This window comes from Halichoerus grypus, chromosome 1 (genome assembly GCF_964656455.1).
Source record: "Halichoerus grypus chromosome 1, mHalGry1.hap1.1, whole genome shotgun sequence".
NCBI lineage: Eukaryota > Metazoa > Chordata > Mammalia > Carnivora > Phocidae > Halichoerus > Halichoerus grypus.
This window is the reverse complement of record NC_135712.1, coordinates 120,657,651-120,677,158: the sequence shown is the minus strand read 5'-3', so window position 1 is coordinate 120,677,158 and position 19,508 is coordinate 120,657,651. Positions and strand designations below refer to the sequence as shown.

Sequence of the window (19,508 nt, the reverse complement as noted above, 5' to 3'; positions counted from 1 at the left end):
GTAGCAAGCTGGTTATGCCTGCGATCACGGCCCTGATTGTTGGTGACAAAGTTATGAAGAAAAGTCAAACTTCCTGGGCTACATTCAGGGTTTTTCCTTGCACAACTGGCCGGCATCCGCTGTTATGGCCGGGTTTCTGGTGTTCCTGGCTGTGTGAGAAATTCCGTGAGTTGGTGCGACCTGGGGCAAGGCACAGTCTACAGGGCTCTCTGCGGCCTCGGTGCAGAGAGGGGAGGGGGCGAGGGGGAGTGCGGGCCGCTGGGAAACTGCAGTCGTTACGGGGTGAATGTGGAAGCCGGAGAGTGGTTGGGAGATAATGTATGTAAAATGTTGTTGGAACATAGTAAGTGCTTAGTAAATAGTAGCTGTTTACTGTTTATTATGTTTATAATCTGTCTTTCACACTTGACAATGTCAGCGCTGTTCCCCAGCGTCTTGAACAGCGCTTGGCATGTAGCAGGCGTTGAATGAATGGTAAAAAATATCGTCATCGTTATCATCATGATCATCATCCTAAAAGGGAGTCTGATCTGTTAGAAAGTACTCTTCCAGGTATTTTTATGACATAATATCCAAACGGTTCAGGAATGGCTTGCTGGGCACCGGAGCAGGTATCTTTCATGTTGCCTGACTTGACTTTTCTGCAAGAGTCCCAGGGACTGTCAGGGCCACTCATTGGGTTTCCTTGGTGTCAGTCAATACTGCCTGACCAATCAGCACAAAATGCTTGAACCACTGTCGGGGCGGAATTAGCAACTATTGCTTCAGGTTCTGGGCAGGGTACAGGTTGGGCACAGAGACATTGTATTGGAAGAAAAAAGTGGAGGTAACCTGGGTACTGGAAGTTAGGTACAAGATGGACATCAGTGAGTGGGACTCAAGAATTTCCTCAGCATTGGGCATCAGAGCACTCTGACCCCTTCATTGCTTGATTGGAGACTCTTGAGTCCCAGGCCCTGAGCTCTGAGCCCTGACCCTGGTCTTGGCATCGGCTGTTACGTTATCTCCTAGAGTGCATAACTGGCTTTAAGAAAATTTTATTTACATAAGTAATAATACCTGAATACATTTTCAAAAAAATGTGAACAGGGTAGCTGTCCCTTCCACTCCCCACCAACCCCCAATCCAGGACTGATGTAGTAAGATACTTTTCTTTGTGTTTACAAACGTAACATAGGGGATTTGTTTCCTTCCTGGAATGGCAAACTGTTATGGATATTTTTCTGTAATATGTTAGAGCTTACTGCTGCTTGGTATTGTTATCTGCAAAGTACATGGTCTCTTCTGTCTTTTATGAAGAGATCTTTTTCAACATGCAGTACTGGTGTCTGTGTCTTGTTTGGAAATTTTGTGTAAGTACAAGAAAAGGCGACTTCAAATATCTTTTGTACAGCAACTCCTTTGTCTTTGCCTGAAGAAGAATGATTATAGTGGCTCATTCACTTTCTGCTTATCTCAGGGTAATTCTGGTGATTCTGGTATATCTTTATTTCCTGAACACATCACTGAGGGGTGAATGGCATTATACAATGACTGATGCTATTACAATGATTAGATATGATCATGGCCTATGTTATCATAAAATCATTAATACCTTAATATTCTAAGAATGCCCAAATTGACAGTAAAGTAGTTATTTGGGTATTTGGTCTTTTAAAGGCTGAAGCTAAATTGCAGTTGTTTTTTTTTTTAACCAAATGCTTAGGTTTCTCTGTTGTAAGTGAATGCCAATGATTTCTTTGTGTGTGTGTGTATAATTTTAAGATTTTATTTATTTATTTATTTTAAGATTTATTTATTTATTTGAGAGAGAGAGGGGGAGAGAGAGCGAGAGAGCGAGCATGTCTGCTCCCAAGTAAGGGGAGCGATGGAGGGAAAGAATCTCCAGCAGACTCCCCTGCTGAACCTGGAGGGGAGGGGGGGGGTTCCATCTCAAGACCCATGAGATCATGACCTGAGCCGAAGTTATCAGTCCCCTGCTCAACTGATCGATGCCCAGGCGCCCCTTATTTATTTTATTTTTTTAAATTTTAAGGTACAAATGGCCTTTATTGTTTGCAACAGGTAGTGAAAGAGGAGGGGGCATGGCAGCTCTGCCTTCAGGGACTGCTCCAAAGACTGAGTCCATTGCCATCCTCCCCGTGGTTTCTGTATATTAATTTTGCATTCAGATTTCTTATGAAATTGTCTTATTTTTTTTAGTTACTTTCTAGGTTTATGATCATATGGTCAGCAAATGGTCTTCTTTTCTTTTCTTTTGAAGTTTTATACATCTGATTTCTTTCTCTTTTCTAATTTTGTTGGCTAGATAAATACTAGTGGGAAAGTGGTATCTTTTTCTTCTAGACTTGGGTGGGAATGCTGCTGGTGTTTGCCTGCATAATAAGCATAATACTGGCCGTGGCTCAGAAATTAATGTCCATGTCAAAGAAGTATCAATCTCTTTCTGTTTTGTTAATTTTTTAATGCTTTGTTTTGAAATATTTCCAAATTTACAGAAGCATTGCAAAAATAATATAAAAAACTACCATTTATCCTTCATCAACTTTTTACATTTTGCCACATTTGCTCTATATTCTCTGTCTCTCAGAAAGACCACAGGAGATACAAATGTATATATTCCTTGAATCATTTGAGAGTATGTTGTATATATTAGGCCTCTTTACCCCATAATATTTCAGTATATATTTCCTAACAAGAATATTCTTATATATCTTTAGTACACTTATCAAATTAAGAAGAATTTAGCATTGATGCCACACTTTAACAGTCCATTTTCCAGTTTTGTCCATTGTACCAATACTGTTTTTTTTAAAGATTTTATTTATTTATTTGAGAGAGAGAGCATGAGAGAGAGAGAGAGAGAGAGCACATGAGGGGGGGAGGGTCAGAGGGAGAAGCAGACTCCCTGCTGAGCAGGGAGCCGACGCGGGACTTGATCCAGGGACTCCAGGATCATGACCTGAGCCGAAGGCAGTTGCCCAACCAACTGAGCCACCCAGGCGCCCCTCAATAATGTTTTTTATAATATACTTCTATTTATCTATCTCTGTATCTACCTTTTAAAAAATTTATGTTATTTATTTATGCATTTATTTCTTTTTTTGCCTATAAGATGCAGGTCAGGATCATGTATTGCTTTCAGGTGTCATGTCTCAGGGGGAGAGTTGGGAGGAGAGGCAGAGGGAGAGGGAGAGAGAGAATCTAAGCAGGCTCCATGCACAGCATGGAGCCAACCTGGGGCTTCATCCCAGGACCCTGAGGTCATGACCTGAGTAGAAATCAAGAGTCGGATACTTAACTGACTGAGCCACCCAGGTGCCCCGCTTTTTATGTTGATGTAGTCCCAATAGTTGATTTTTGCTTTTGTTTCCCCTGCCTCAGATCTATTTAGAAAAACATTGCTGTAGCTCTTATAATAATAGTTCTTGTCTTAAAGTCTACTTTTCCTCAATATTAATATAGTTTCTCTGGCTCTCTTCTGGTTACTGTTTGCATGATATATCTCCTACCAGTTCAACTCATTTGTTTCTTTAAATCTTAAGTGTGTTTCTTTTAGACAACACATAGTTGGATCTTGCTTTTTTTTTTTTTAGGCAGTGGAACAATTTCTGCATTTTGATTGGGATGTTTAGACTATTTGTATTTATGGTAATTATTGATATGGTTGAATTTACACTTGCCATTTTGATATTTATTATCTGATTGCTTCTGTGTTTTTTTGTTCCTCTGTTATTCCTTGACTTCTTTTGCATTAAGTAAATATTTTTGTGTGTGTCTCATTTTAAATTTTTCTGTTGATTTTTTAACCATATTATTTTGAGCTGTTTGGTTGGGATCTAGAGATCACCATATGCATCTTAACTTATTACAGTCTGCTTAAGAGTAATACTAACTTAATTTCAATACTATATAAAAATGTTGCGGAGAGGCGGGAAAGGGTGCAGGGTTTGAAACATGGTGGACGACGTGGATCAGCAACAAACTACCAACACTGTAGAAGAGCCCCTGGATCTCATCAGGCTCAGCCTGGATGAGCGAATTTATGTGAAAATGAGAAATGACAGAGAGCTTCGAGGCAGATTACATGCTTACGATCAGCATTTAAATATGATATTGGGAGATGTGGAAGAAACTGTGACTACTATAGAAATTGATGAGGAAATATACGAAGAGATATATAAATCAACAAAACGGAATATTTCAATGCTTTTTGTCCAGGGAGATGGTGTTGTACTAGTTGCCTCTCCATTAAGAATTGGCTGAAACAAAGAATTTATCATGTATGGAATATAGGAGCTTTTGTATGATTGCCTCTTTAAATGTAGAAGACATTCAAAAGAGAAACCTGCGTAAATTTTGATATTAAGAAATGACCAAGGATTCTTCCACTCCTGAAACGAGTTGATTTGCGGATAACTAAAAAATTCTTAAGCTAAAGGGCATTTTAATTTTTTTCCAACCCTTTCAATAAATGTGATCACCAAGATGCAGAACTCTTTTTTTCAGGAAACAAAACAAAACAAAACAAAACAAAACAAAACAAAAATGTTGCTCTACACTGGGTGTTATACACAAACAATGAATCATGGAACACTACATCAAAAACTAATAATGTAATGTATGGTGATTAACATAACAATAAAAAATTAAAAAAATAAAAGTCATTTAAAAACATATAATACTGAGAGAAAATAAAAATTTAATGTGAAAAAAATGTTGCTCTAATACAACACCATTCCCTCTTTTTCATTCTATACTTTCATCTATATTATATTAATATATATTATGAATCTAATAATATGTTATAATTATTGCATTTTACAGTCTTATGTCTTTTAAGGAAGTTAAGAGAAGAAATGAGAGAATATATTTATGGCATTTCTTAATAATAGATATTATTTTTTAGAGCAGTTGTAGGTTCACAGCAAAATTGAGCAGAAAGTGGGAGCAGTTCACATATACCCCCCTCTCACACGTGTATAGCCTCCCCAAATATTAACATTCTGCACCAGTATTACATTGGTTACAATTGATGAGCCTACAATGACACATCATTATTACCCAAAATCCATAGTGTACATTAGGGTTCACTCTTGGCATTGTACAGTTCTGTGGGTTTTGACAAATGTGTAATGACATATGTCCGTCATTATGGTATCATACTGAATAATTGCCCTAACAATCCTCTGCTCTGCTTATTCATTCTGCCCTCCTCCTCCCTAACCCCTGGCAATATCTATCTGATCTCCTTACTGTCTCCATAATTTTGCCTTTTCTGGAATGTTATATACTTGGAATCATAGTTTGCAGCCTTTTCAGATAGGCTTCTTTCACTTAGTAATATGCATTTAAGGTCATTTTACCGCTTGATAACTCATTTGTTTTTAGTATTTTTTTTTTTTTTTTAAAGATTTTTTATTTATTTATTTGAGAGAGAATGAGAGACAGAGAGCACGAGAGGAAAGAGGGTCAGAGGGAGAAGCAGACCCCCCGCTGAGCAGGGAGCCCGATGCGGGACTCGATCCTGGGACTCCAGGATCACGACCTGAGCCGAAGGCAGTCGCTTAACCAACTGAGCCACCCAGGCGCCCCTGTTTTTAGTATTGAGTAATATTCCATTGTCTTATGTGCCATAGTTTATTTATCAATTCAGCTACTGAAGGACATCTTGGTTGCTTCCAACTATCAGCAATTAGTATATTTAAAAAAATTTTTAAAGATTTTATCTTTATTTGAGAGAGAGAGAGAGAGAGAGAGAGAGCACAAGCAGGGGGAGCGGCAGAGGGAGAGGGAGAAGCAGGCTCCTCGCTGAGCAAGGAGCCCAATGTGGGACTCGATCCCAGGACCCTGAGATCATGACCTGAGCCGAAGGCAGACGCTTAACCGACTGAGCCACCCAGGCGTCCCCCAAGTATCAGCAACTATGAGTAAAGCTGCTATAAACATCTGTGTACAGGTTTTTATATGGATATAAGTTCACAGCTCTTTGGATAAACAATAAGGAGGACAACTGCTAGATAATAATGGTAAGAGTATGTTTAGTTTTTTAATCAACTGCCACACTATTCCATAGTAGCTGTACCACCTCGCATTTTCACCATTAATGAGTGTTCCTTTTGCTCCATGCCTTTGTCACTGGGTGTTGTCTGCATTTTCTTTGTTTTTGCTTTGTTTTTTTTTTTTTAGATTTTCACCATTCTAATAGATATGTAGTGATATCTCGTTTTAATTTCTTTGGTGACATGATTTGGAAGCACCTTTTCATATGCTTATTTTCCATCTGTATATTTTCTTTGATGCAGTGTCTCTTCAGCTATTTTGCCCATTTTTAAGTCAGGTTGTTCATTATCCTGTTGGTTTTTAAGTTGTAATTTTATACAAAATTGTATATTTTGGCTAATAGTTTTTTTTTTTAAGATTTTTATTTATTTATTTGACAGAGAGAGACACAGTGAGAGAGGGAACACAAGCAGGGGGAGTGGGAGAGGGAGAAGCAGGCCTCCCACTGAGCAGGGAGCCCGATGCGGGGCTCGATCCCAGGACTCTGGGATCATGACCTGAGCCAAAGGCAGACGCTTAACGACTGAGCCACCCAGGCGCCCTGGCTAACAGTTCTTAATCAGATATGTCTTTTGCAAATATATTCTCCTGCTCTGTGACTTATCTTCTCATTCTCTTCATAATGTCTTTAGAGAGCAGAAGTTTTAATGCCAATGAAGTCCAGTTTGTCAATTATTTTTTTCATGGATTACACTTTTAGTGTTCTATCTAAAAAGTCATAACCAAACCCAAAGTCATCTAGATTTTTTCCCATGTTATCGTCTTAGGAGTTTTATAGGTTTTGTGTTTTATGTTTAGGTCTGTGAACCATTGTAATGATTTACAATGATTTGCAATGTGTAAGGTCTGCATCTAGATGCTGTTGCCCTTCCTCCTGCTCCTCTTCTCTCTGTCTCTTTTTGCATATGGATGTCTAATGTCTAGTTGTCCCAGCACCATTTGTTGAAGGGCTGTGCTTTCTCCACTGTGTGCTTTTGCTCCTTTGGCAAAGATCAGTTAACCATATACGGGTCTAATTTGGGGCTCTTTATTCTGTTTTATTAATCTGCATGTCTATTCTTTTTTTTAAAAAGATTTTATTTATTCATTTGAGACACAGATAGAGAGAGAGACAGAGCATGAGCAGGGGGAGAGGCAGAGGCAGAGGGAGAAGCAGACTCCCCACTGAGGAGGGAGCCCGATGTGGAGCTTGATCCCAGGACCCCGGGATCATGACCTGAGCCCAAGGCAGATGCTTAACCATCTGGGCCAGCCAGGTGCCCTGATTCTTTGGGATTTTCTACATAGACAGTCATGTCATCTGAGAAGAAAGATAGTTTTATTTCTTCTTTCTCCATTTGTATACCTTTTATTATTTCTTCTTCTCCTTCTTCTTCTCCTCCTTCTTCTTCTCCTCCTTCTTCTCCTCCTCCTCCTCTTCCTTCTTCTTCTTCTTCTTCTCCTTCTTCTTCTTCTTCTCCTTCTTCTTCTTCTTCTTCTTCTTCTTCTTCTTCTTCTTCTTCTTCTTCTTCTTCTTCTTCTTCTTCTTCTTTCTTCTTCTTCTTCTCCTTATCCTTCTCCTCCTCCTTCTTTTTCTTCATTTTTTTACCTTATTGCACTAGCTAGGATTTCCAATATGATGTTGTATTGGAGTGGTGAGAAGGAACAGCCTTAACTTGTTCTTGACCTTAGCAGGAAAGCTTCTAGTTTCAGCCCACAGTTATGATGTTAGCTGTAGGTTTTGTATACCTACAAAACTCTTCATTAAGTTGAGAAAGTTCCTCTCTATTCCTGATTTGCTGTGAGTTAAAAAAAATCATGAATGGATGTTGAATTTTGTCAAATGCTTTTATTCTGTCTACCGATATTGTGATGTAATTATTCTTCTTTAGCTTGTTGATGTGGTGGATTACATTGATTGATTTTTCAAATGTTGAAACAGACTTACATATCTGGGATAAATCCCACTTTGTAATGGTGTACAATCTTTTTTTATACATTGTTGGATTTTATTTGCTATTTTTTAAAAAATTTTTATTTATTCATGAGAGAGAGAGAGAGAGAGAGAGAATGAGAGGCAGAGGGAGAAGCAGGCTCCCAAGGAGCAGGGAGCCCGATGTGGGACTCGATCCCAGGACCCTGGAATCATGACCTGAGCCGAAGGCAGACGCCCAACCATCTGAGCCACCCAGGCGCCCAGTTATTTGCTATTTTTTTAATCGAGATTTTTTTGTATTTATATTCATGAGAATATTAGTCTGTAGTTTTCTTTTTTTGTAATATCTTTGCCTGGTTTTAGTATTATGGTAATGCTGGCTTCATAAAATGAGTTAGGAAGTATTTCTTTGGCTTCTATCTTCCAGAAGAAATTATAGAGAATTGGTATAATTTCTTACTTAAATGTTTGGTAGGACTCACCAGTGAACCTATCTGGGCCTAGTGTTGTCATTTTGGGAAGGTCAATTATAGATTTGATTTCTTTCATAGATACAGGCCTATTCAGATAGTCTATTTCTTTTTTGCAGGTTTGGCAGATTGTGAGTTTTGTCAGATTATGTCTTTCAAGGAATTTGTTTCATCTCCGTCATCAAATTTGTGGGCATAGAGTTGTTTATAATACTCTTTTGTTATTCTTTTAATGTCCATGAGCTCTGTAATGATTGTCTCCTCTTTTGTTTCTGATATTAGTAATTTGTATCTTCTTTCTTTTTCTTCTTAGACTTGCTAGAAAGATTTATCTATTTTATTGCTTTTTCAAGGAGCCAACTTTTGGATTTGTTGATTTTCTCTATTGATTTCCTGTTTTTTTTTTCATTTTCAAAATAGAATTTATTTCTGTAATAAAGAATTAAAATATGGCTGTGAAAGTAGAAAATAATATAGAAAAATATTTAAAATGTGCAATAGTAATTTTAGAATAAAGGTAGTTAAGCACTAGAGTCCATAGTCAACTTCTACTTGAAAGACCAACACTGTTTTTTATTTCATTCATCTCTGATTCAATTTTTATTTTTTCTCTTCTTTGGATTTAATTTGCTCTTCTTTATTTAGTTTTCTGAATGTAAGATTAGATTTTGGGTTTTAGATCTAACGGATGCATTCAAGATCTTGCTAGACACGTCTCCAAAGGGAATGGAAACAAAAGCAAAAATGAGCTATTGGGACTTCATCAAGATAAAAAGCTTCTGCACAGCAAAGGAAACAATCAACAAAACTAAAAGGCAACCCAGGGAATGGGAGAAGATATTTGCAAATGACATATCAGATAGGGCTAGTATCCAAGTTCTATAAAGAATTTATCAAACTCAACACCCAAAAAACAAATAATCCAATCAAGAAATGGGCAGGAGACATGAACAGACATTTTTCCACAGAAAACATACAAATGGCCAACAGACACATGAAAAAATGTTCCACATCACTTGGCATCAGGGAAATACAAATCAAAAGCACAATGAGATACCACCTTACACCAGTCAGAATGGCTAAAATGAACAAGTCAGGAAACAACAAATGTTGGCGAGGAAATGGAGAAAGGGGAACCCTCTTAGGTTGTTGGTGGAATGCAAGCTGGTACAGCCACTCTGGAAAACAGTATGGAGGTTCCTCAAGAAGTTAAAAGTAGAGCTACCCTATGACCCAGCAATTGTACTACTGGATATTTATCTCAAAGATACAAATGTAGTGATCCGAAGGGGCACCTGCACCCCAATATTTATAGCAGCAATGTCCACAATAGCCAAACTGTGGAAAGAGCCAAGATGTCCATTGACAGATGAATGGATAAAGAAGATGTGAGATATATATATATATATCACATACAATGAATATTACTTAGCCATCAGAAAGGATGAATACTTACCATTTGCATTGACGTGGATGGAACTGGAGGGTATTATGCTGAGTGAAATAAGTCAATCAGAGAAAGACAATTATCATATAGTTTCATTCATATGTGGAATATAGGAAACAGCACAGAGGATCATGGGGGAAGGGATGGAAAACTGAATGGGAAGTCATCAGAGAGTGAGAAAAACCATGAGAGACCCTTGATTATAGGAAACGGTGTTGCTGGAGGGGAGGTGGGTGAGGGGGTGGGGTAATTGGGTGATGGCCATTAAGGAGGGCACGGGATGTGATGAGCACTGCGTGTTATACACACCTCATAAATTGTTGAACACTACATCTGAGAGTAATGATGTACTATATGTTGGCTAATTGAATTTAGATAAAAAAAATAAAAAATAAAAAAGAATAACGTGCTTTTTTTTTGAGGGATTTTTAAAAAATTCCAGTATTGCTAACATACAGTGTTATATTAGTTTCAGATATACAATATAGTGATTCAACAATTCTGTACATTACTCAGTGCTCATCATGATAAATTTACTCTTTAATCACCACCCCCTTTTTCACCTATCCCCCCATCCTACCTCCCCTCTGGTAACCATCAGTTTGTTCTCCATAGTTGAGAGTCTGTTTATTGGTTTGTCTCTTTCTTTTTTCCTTCTTTGCTCCTTTGTTTTGTTTCTTAATTTCCACATACAAGTGAAATCATATGGTATTTGTCTTTCTCTGACTGACTTATTTCATTTAGCATTATACTCTCTTGTTCCATTCATGTTATTGCAAATGGCAAGATTTCATTCTTTTTCATGGCTGAATAATATTCCATTATATATATATATATATATATATATATATATATACACACACACACACACACACACACACATTATATGTATGTATATATACATATATATGTATACACACACACACATACCACATCTTCTTTATCCATTCATCTATCAGTGGACACTTAGGCTGCTTTCATAATTTGGCTATTGTAAATAATGCTGCAATAAACATGGGGTGGCATGTTTCCCTTTGAATTAGTGTTTTTCTGTTTTGTTTTTTGTTTTGTTTTTTTGTTTTGTACTTTGTAAATACCTAGTAGTTTAATGTTGGATTGTAGGGTAGTTCTATTTGTAACTTTTCATTGCTGGTAATCATTCTGTTCAAATTTTCTATTTCTTCTTCCTTCAGTTTTGGTAGGTTGTATGTTTCTAGGAATTTATCCATTTCTTCTAGGTTGTCCCAATTTGTTGGCATTTAAGTTTTCATACTATTCTTTTACAATTGTTTGTATTTCTGTGGTGTCAGTTGTTATTTGTCATCTTTAATTTGTAAAGATTTTGTTTATTTGAGTCCTCTTTCTCTCTCTTTTCTCTCTCTCTCTCTTTTGATGAGTTTGGCTAGAGGTTTATCAACTTTTTTGCTGTTTTCAAAGAATCAGCTCCTGGTTTCATTTATCTGTTCAATTGTTTTGTTTATTTGTTTGTTTTTAGTTTTTAAACATTTATTTCTGCTCTAATGTTACTATTACCTGTTCAATTGTTTTGTTTATTTGTTTGTTTTTAGTTTTTAAACATTTATTTCTGCTCTAATGTTACTATTTCTGCACTAAAATTACTATTTCCTTACTTCTGCTGGTTTGAGGTTTTGTTCTTCTTTTGCCAGCTTCTTTAGGAATAAGTTTAGTTTGTTTATTTGAGATTTTTCTTGTTTCTCAAGTAGGCCTTTATTGCTGTAAACTTCCCTGTTAGAAGTGCTTTTGCTTCATCCTAAAGATTTTGGACCCTTGTATTTTCATTTTTATTTTTTTCCACATAATTTTTTATTTCTTCTTTGATCCAGTCATTGTTCAGTAGCATGTTATTTAACTTCCATGTATTTGTAGTCTTTCCTGATTTTTTCTTGTTTTGGTTTCTAGTTTCATAGCGTTGTGGTCAGAAGAGATGCATGGTATGACTTCAATCTTTTTGAATTTTCTGGGACTTGTTTTGTGGCCTAATATGTGATGTATTCTGGAGAATGTTCCATGTGCACTTGAAAAAAATGCGTATTCTGCTGTTTTAGGATGGAATGTTCTGAATATATCTGTTAAATCGCATCTGGTCCAGTGTGTCATTCAAAACCACTGTTTACTTGTTGATTTTCTGTTTGGATATACTGTCTATTGATGTCAGTGGAGTGTTTAAGTCCCTTATTGATTAGTTCCTTTATGTTTGTTATTAACTGTTTTATGTATTTGGGTGTTCCCATGTTCGGTGTATAAGTATTTACAATTGTCATATCTTTGTGTTGGATTATCCCCTTTATTATTGTATAGTGTCTTTCATTGTTTCTTCTTGCAGTCTTTGTTTTAAAGTCTATTTTGTCTGATATGAGTATTGCTACCCTGGCTTTCTTTTGACATCCATTTGCATGATAAATATTTCTCCATCCCCTCACTTTCAATCTGCAGGTGTCTTTATGTCTGAAATGAATCTCTCATAAGCAGCATATAGATAGGGTCTTGTTTTTTCACTCTGTCTTGTCATTCACTCTATCACCCTGTGTCTTTTGATTAGAGCATTTAGTCCATTTACATTCAAAGTAATTATTGATAGGTATGTATTTATTTTTCATTTTGTTACTTGTTTTGTTGTTGTTTTTATAGTTTTTCTCTGATGCTTTCTTCTCTTGCTCTCCTTCATAGTTTATTCACTTTCTTTAGTGATAAATTTCAAAGCCTTTCTCTTTATTCTTTGCATACCTATTACTGGTTTTTGATTTGTGGTTACCATTGGGTTTGTATATAATATCTGCATATAGCAGCCTATATGAAGTTGATGGTTGCTTTAGTTTGGATCCATTCTTTACTCCTCTCCCCCGACATTTTTGGTCTATGGTGTCATATTTTACATTCTTTTATTTTGTGAATCTCTTGGCTGATTTTTACAGATATACTTATTTTTATTGCTTTTGTGATTCCTGCTTCTCATACTTTCACTTATGGTCTTTCCTTTCCACTCAAAGAGTCCCCTTTAATATTTCTTATAGGGCTGGTTTTGTGGGTCATGAATTCCTTTAGTTTTTGTTTGTCTGAGAAACTATCTCTACTTCTATTCTGGTTTTTTCTTTTCTTTTCTTTCTTTTCTTTTTTAAGTAACCTCTTCCCCCAAGAGGGGGCTCAAACTCATGACCCAGAGATCAAGAGTAGCATGCTCTACTGACTGAGCCCGCCAGATGCCCTTCTTCTTCTATTCTGAATGGTAGCCTTACTGGATAGGGTATTCTTGGCACCGATTTTTCCTTTCAGCACTTTGAATATATCATGTCACTCCTGCCTGGCCTGCAAAGTTTCTGCTGAAAAATTTGCTGATAGCCTTAGGGGGTTTCCCTGTATGTAGCTGTCTTCATTTCTCTTGATGCTTTATTTTTTTTTTTTAAACTTAATAAGCACTAGGTTTATTATTACTATTTTTGTCAAGCTCTCACTGATTATGTTTTTTTTATTATGTTATGTTAATCACCATACATTACATCATTAGTTTTTGATGTAGTGTTCCATGATTCATTGTTTGCATATAACACCCAGTGCTCCACTCAATATGTGCCCTCTTTAATACCCATCACCAGGCTAACCCATCCCCCCAACCCCCCTCCCCTCTAGAACCCTCAGTTTGTTTCTCAGAGTCCATAGTCTCTCATGGTTCGTCTCCCCCTCTGATTTCCCCCCCTTCATTTTTCCCTTCCTGCTTTTTTTTTTTTTAACATATAATGTATTATTTGTTTCAGAGGTACAGGTCTGTAATTCAACAGTCTTGATGCTTTAAAAATTTTTTCTTTATCACTACTTTTTGCCATTTTAATTACTATGTGTCTTGGTGTGGACCTCCTTCGGTTGATTTTGTTGGGGGGAATCTCTGTACTTCTTGGATCTGGATATCTTTTTCCTTCCCCAGATTAGGGAAGTTTTCAGGTATTACTTCTTCAGAAAAATTTCTGCCCCCTTTTCTCTCTCTTCTTCTTCTGGGATGCCTGTAATGTGAATATTATTACACTTGATGGGATCACTGAGTTCCCTAAGTCTATTCTCAATTTGCATAATTTTCCCCCTCTGATTTGCTCAACTTGATTGCTGTTTATTACTCCAGGTCATTAATTCATTGCTATGCTTCCTCTAGCCTGCTATGTATTCCCTCAAGTGTATTTTAAATTTCGTTTATTGTGTTTTTCATCTCTGATTGGTTCTTTTTTTATCTCTTTATTACAGGTATCACTGATGCCCTCCACTCTTTTCTCATGTCAGTGAGTATCTTTATGATTGTTACTTTAAATTCCTTATCAGGCATATTACTTATATCCTTTTCACTTAGGTCTCTTGCTGTGGTTTTTCCTGTTCTTTCATTTGGGACATATTTCTTTGTCTCCTCATTTTGTCTAACTCTGTGTCTGTTTCTGTGTGTTAGGTAAGTGAGCTTTATCTCATGCTCTTGAAGATAATGTCTGATGAAGAAGAGGTCCTGTAATGCTCTGCAGTGCAGTGTCCCCTGTTCTTCAGGACCTGGTGCTTCAGGGAGCGTGTCCTATGTGTATTGCCTATGCCCTGCTGTTGTGTCCTGGCCGCTCTTTCCTTCAGTCATTTGCAGAGGCTCTTTTTGCCTGTTGTGGGCAATGTTTTGTCCTGCTGGGGCTTTGGGGCACATTTTAACAAGGTGCATGCTGCTCTGCTTGTGAAATGAGACCTGCCTTGGCTGCTACCAGAACTGAGGGCCTGTAAAATGCATGGGTTGGAGACGTGGTGTTGGTGGGGCTTGTGCCAGTCTTCTTGGGGAGAGAACCCGCAATAGCTGGACTGAGGCAAGTGTGACTAGGAAGGGTGGATCTGCTGAAGCACAAAGGGGTGGGGCTTGGTGGAAGCAAGTTGGATAGCTAGTGTCAGTGCAGTGCTGGTTCCCACAGGTGGCCCTGTGTTTATGCTGAGGGTTGGGGAAGGGAAATGTTGACTACCAGCTCCTTTGTTCTTGGAGAACTCTTCCTGTGATTTCTGCCTCTCCAGCCACACTCCAAGATGAGTAAATAACTCTCCCTCCCATATGCTCCAGTTGTTTTTCAAGCTGCTGTTTCTGCACTGTATCTCTGTGGGCTGTTTACTGTGCTGTCTCTTTAAGGGTGGGGACTCAGCTTCCTGTCTCCTTCCAGGCTCTCCTAGAGCTGAGCCTCTGATTTTTTAAAATTCCAAGCTTTAAGTCCCACTGATTGTAGTAACTCATGAAATTTGTTCCCTCTCACTTTGAAAACCAAATGTTATGAGGATTTGTCTTCCCCATGAGGGCTCCCTAGTGTGCTAGTCTGTTTCTTGCCCTTCACTGTGCCCCCTACTTACTCCCAATCACGGACAGCCATGATTTGTTTTGCTCCCAAACCACATCTCTGCCCTTCTTACCTTCTTTGATGTGGCCTCTTCTCTATCTTTAGTTGTGGAGTTTATTCTGCCAGTCTTTGGGTCATTTTCTGGGTTATTTGTGCTGGTGTGAATGTTATCTAGTTGTATCCATGAGACAAGACAAGCTTAGGGTCCTCCTACTCTGCCATCTTTCCAGCCTCTCTACCCATTTCTTTTTGATTATTAGAGTTTCTGTCTCTCTACTTACATTACTTATTTATTCTTGCAGGTTTTTCCTTTTTCCATTGGAGCCTTTAGTATATTAGTTATTTTAGATAACCATGGTTATTTTAAATTCCTGGTATAATAATGCCAACATCACTATCATATCTGAGTCTGGTTATGATGTTTGTCCTGTTTCTTTAAACGATGTTTTTGCCTTTTAGTATGTCCTGTAATTTTTTGTTGAAAGTCATGCATTATGTACTAGGCAAAAGGAACTATAATAAATAAGCCTTCAGTGATGTGGTGGTAAGGTTTGTGTGGGGATGGGAAGCATCCTATAGTCTTATGATTAAGATCTCAATCTTTTAGTGAGCTTGTATCCCTTGTAGAGTATTTACTCCACACCTATTTTTCAATTTCTTCCAGTGTGGGACAAGATGGCTAGAGGGGTATGAGTTGGGCATTTCCCTTTCTCCAGATTAGTCAAGCTCTGAGAGAAACCCAATAAGTTCTGGTAAAATGGTTGCACTCGAGGTCATGCCTTGTTAAGAACAGAATGCTCTGGCTCTGGCATATTTAAAAATATTTATTTTTCCTTCCCTCTGCTGGAAGCAGGAGGGGATTTTTCTCCAGGCTTTATTGGTAGAGCTCCTGGAAGTAAAACCCACAAAAATGTGGATTCATTTCCCTAAGTTATTCTCTGTATCTGTCTTTCTCTCTAATTTTGGTGGCAGCAGTTTCCTGTGACTTCTCTGATGGATTTAAGAAGAATTGTTGATTTTCATTATGTTCACCTTTTTACTTGTTTTTTTTTTTTTTAGGGTGGATTAACAACTTCCAAGCCCCTTATATGCTGGATAGGAAACTGGAAGTCTCTTCATAGTGTTTTAATATTAATGTAGACATTTACCATTTTCCTGCTCTTATTACCTTCTTTGGATTTGAGTTGTTGTCTAGTGTCATTTCCTTTAACTTGAAGGACTTTATTTTATTTTTTTAGATTTTATTTTATTTGGGAGAGAGAGCCAGAGCGAGAGAGATCACAGAGGGAGACGGAAGGGGAGAAGCAGACTCGCCACTGAGCAGAAAGCCTGATGCGGGGCTCATTCCCAGGATCCCAAGATCATGACCTGAGCAGAAGGCAGACACTTAACTGAGCCACCCAGGTGCCCCAACTTGAAGGACCTTAGTATTTTTTTGGTACAAATTTTTTAAGAATTGAAATTCAGTTTAATTAACATATACTGTATTATTAGTATCAGAGGTGGAATTTAGTGATTCATCAGTTGCATATAATACCAAGTGCTCATTCATTCAAGTGCCCTCCTTAATGTCCATCACCAGTAACCCCATCCCCCCCCACCTCCCCTCCAGCAACCCTCAGTTTGTTTCCTATGATTAAGAGTCTCCTATGGTTTGTCTCCCTCTGTGTTTTTGTCTAATTTTTCCTTCCCTTCCCCTATGTTCATCTGTTTTGTTTCTTAAATTCCACATATGAGTGAAATTATATGATAATTATCTTTCTCTGACTGACTTATTTTGCGTAGCATAATACCCTGTAGTTCCATCCATGTCATTGCAAATGGCAAAATCTCATTCTTTTTGATGGCTAAGTAATATTCCATTATGTGTATATATATATATATATATATATATATATATATACATATATACCACATCTTCTTTATCCATTCATCTGTTGAAGGACATCTTGGCTCTTTCCATAGTTTGGCTATTGTGGACATTGCTGCTATAAACATTGGGGTGCAGGTGCCCCTTTGAATGTTTGTATACTTTGGATAAATACCTAATAGTGCAATTGCTGGGTCATAGGGTAGCTCTATTTTTAACTTTTTGAGGAACCTCCATACTGTTTTCCAGAGTGGCTGCACCAGTTTGCATTCCCACCAAGAGTATAAGAGGGTTTCCCTTTCTCCACATCCTCGCCAACATCTGTTGTTTCCTGAGTTTTTTCATTGTGGTTTTGATTTGTATTTCCCTGATGCTAAGTGACGTTGAGCATTTTTTCATGTGTCTGTTGGCCATTTGGATGTCTTCTTTGGAGAAATGTCTGTTCGTGTCTTCTGCCCATTTCTTGACTGGATTATTTGTTTTTTTGGGTGTTGAGTTTGATAAGTTATTTATAGATTTTAGATACTAGCCGTTTATCTGATAAGACATTTGCAAATATCTTCTCCCATTCCATAGGCTGCCTTTTACTTTTGTTGACTGTTTCCTTTGCTGTGCAGAAGCTTTTTATCTTGATGAAGTCCCAGTAGTTCAGTTTTGCTTTTGTTTCCCTTGCCTTTGGAGACATGTCTATCAAGAAGTTGCTGTAGCCAACGTCAGAGAGGTTGCTGCTTGTGTTCTTTAGGATTGTGATGGATTCCTGTCTCACGTTTAGGTCTTTCATCCATTTTGAGTTTATTTTTGTGTGTGGTGTAAGAAAATGGTCCAGTTTCATTCTTCTGCATGTGGCTGTCCAATTTTCCCAACACCATTTGTTGAAGAGACTCTCGTTTCCATTGGATATTCTTCCTGCTTTGTCAAAGATTAGTTGACCGTAGAGTTGAGGGTCCATTACTGGGCTCTCTGTTCTGTTCCATTGATCTATGTGTCTGTTTTTGTGCCAGTACCATACTGTCTGGATGATTACAGCTTTGTAATAGAGCTTGAAGTCCGGAATTGTGATGCCGCCAGCTTTGCTTTTCTTTTTCAACATTCCTCTGGCTATTCAAGGTCTTTTCTGGTTCCATACAAATTTTAGGTTGTTTGTTCCAGCTCTGTGAAAAATGTTGATGGTATTTTGATAGGGATTGCACTGAATGTGTAGATTGCTCTGGGCAGCATAGACATTTTAACAATATTTATTCTTCCAATCCATGAGCATGGAATGTTTTCCATTTCTGTATGTCTTCCTCAATTTCTTTCATAAATGTTCTGTAGTTTTTAGAGTACAGAGACTTTAACTCTTTGGTTAGGTTTATTCCTAGATGTTTTATGCTTTTTGGTGCAATTGTGAATGGGATCAATTACTTGATTTCTCTTTCGTCTGCCTCATTGTTAGTGTATAGAAATGAGACTCATTTCTTTGCATTGATTTTATATCCTGGGACTTTGCTGAATTCCTGTATGAGTTCTAGCAATTTGGGGTGGAGTCTTTTGGGTTTTCTACATAGAGAATCATGTCATCTGTGAAGTGTGAGAGTTTGATTTCTTCTTTGCTGATTTGGATGCCTTTTATTTCTTTTTGTTTTCTCATTGCTGAGTCTAGGACTTATAGTACTATGTTGAACAACAGTGGTGATAGTGGACATCCCTGCTGCGTTCCTGACCTTGGGGGAAAAGGTTTCAGTTTTTCCCCATTGAGGATGATATTTGCTGTGTGCTTTTCATATATGGCTTATGATATTGAGGTATGTTCGTTCTATCCATAAACTTCAGAGTTTTTATCAAGAAAGGATGCTGTATTTTGTCAAATGCTTTTTCTGCATCTATTGAGAGGATCATATAGTTCTTATCCTTTCTTTTATTAATGTGATGTAGCACATTGATTGATTTGCAGATGTTGAACCACCCTTGCAGCCCAAGAATAAATCCCACTTGGTTGTGGTGAATAATCCTTTTAATGTACTGTTGGATCCTATTAGCTAGTATCCTGGTGAGAATTTTTGCATCCATGTTCAGGGATAGTGGTCTGTAACTCTCCTTTTTGGTGGGGTCTTTGGTTTTGGGATCAAGGTAATGCTGGTCTCATAGAATGCGTTTGGAAGTTTTCCTTCCATCTCGATTTTTTGAAACAGCGTCAGAAGAATAGGTATTAGTCTTTCTTTAAATGTTTGGTAGAATTTCCCTGGGAAACCATCTGGCCCTGGACTCTTATTTGTTGGGAGATTTTTAAAAAGATTTTATTTATTTATTTAAGAGAGAGAGAGAGTGAGTGGGTGAGAAAACGAGTGGGGGTGGGGGGGGGAGAGGAGAGGAGAGGGACAAGCACACTCCCCACTAAGTAGGGAACCTGAGCTGA

At 37.8% G+C, this 19,508-nt stretch overlaps 1 pseudogene; it reads left to right on the top strand.

Annotated features, from left to right (window-relative positions):
* The first annotated feature begins 3,930 nt into the window (after positions 1-3,930).
* Positions 3,931-4,487, top strand: LOC118528466 (U6 snRNA-associated Sm-like protein LSm3 pseudogene; annotated as a pseudogene).
* Positions 4,488-19,508: the final 15,021 nt, after the last annotated feature.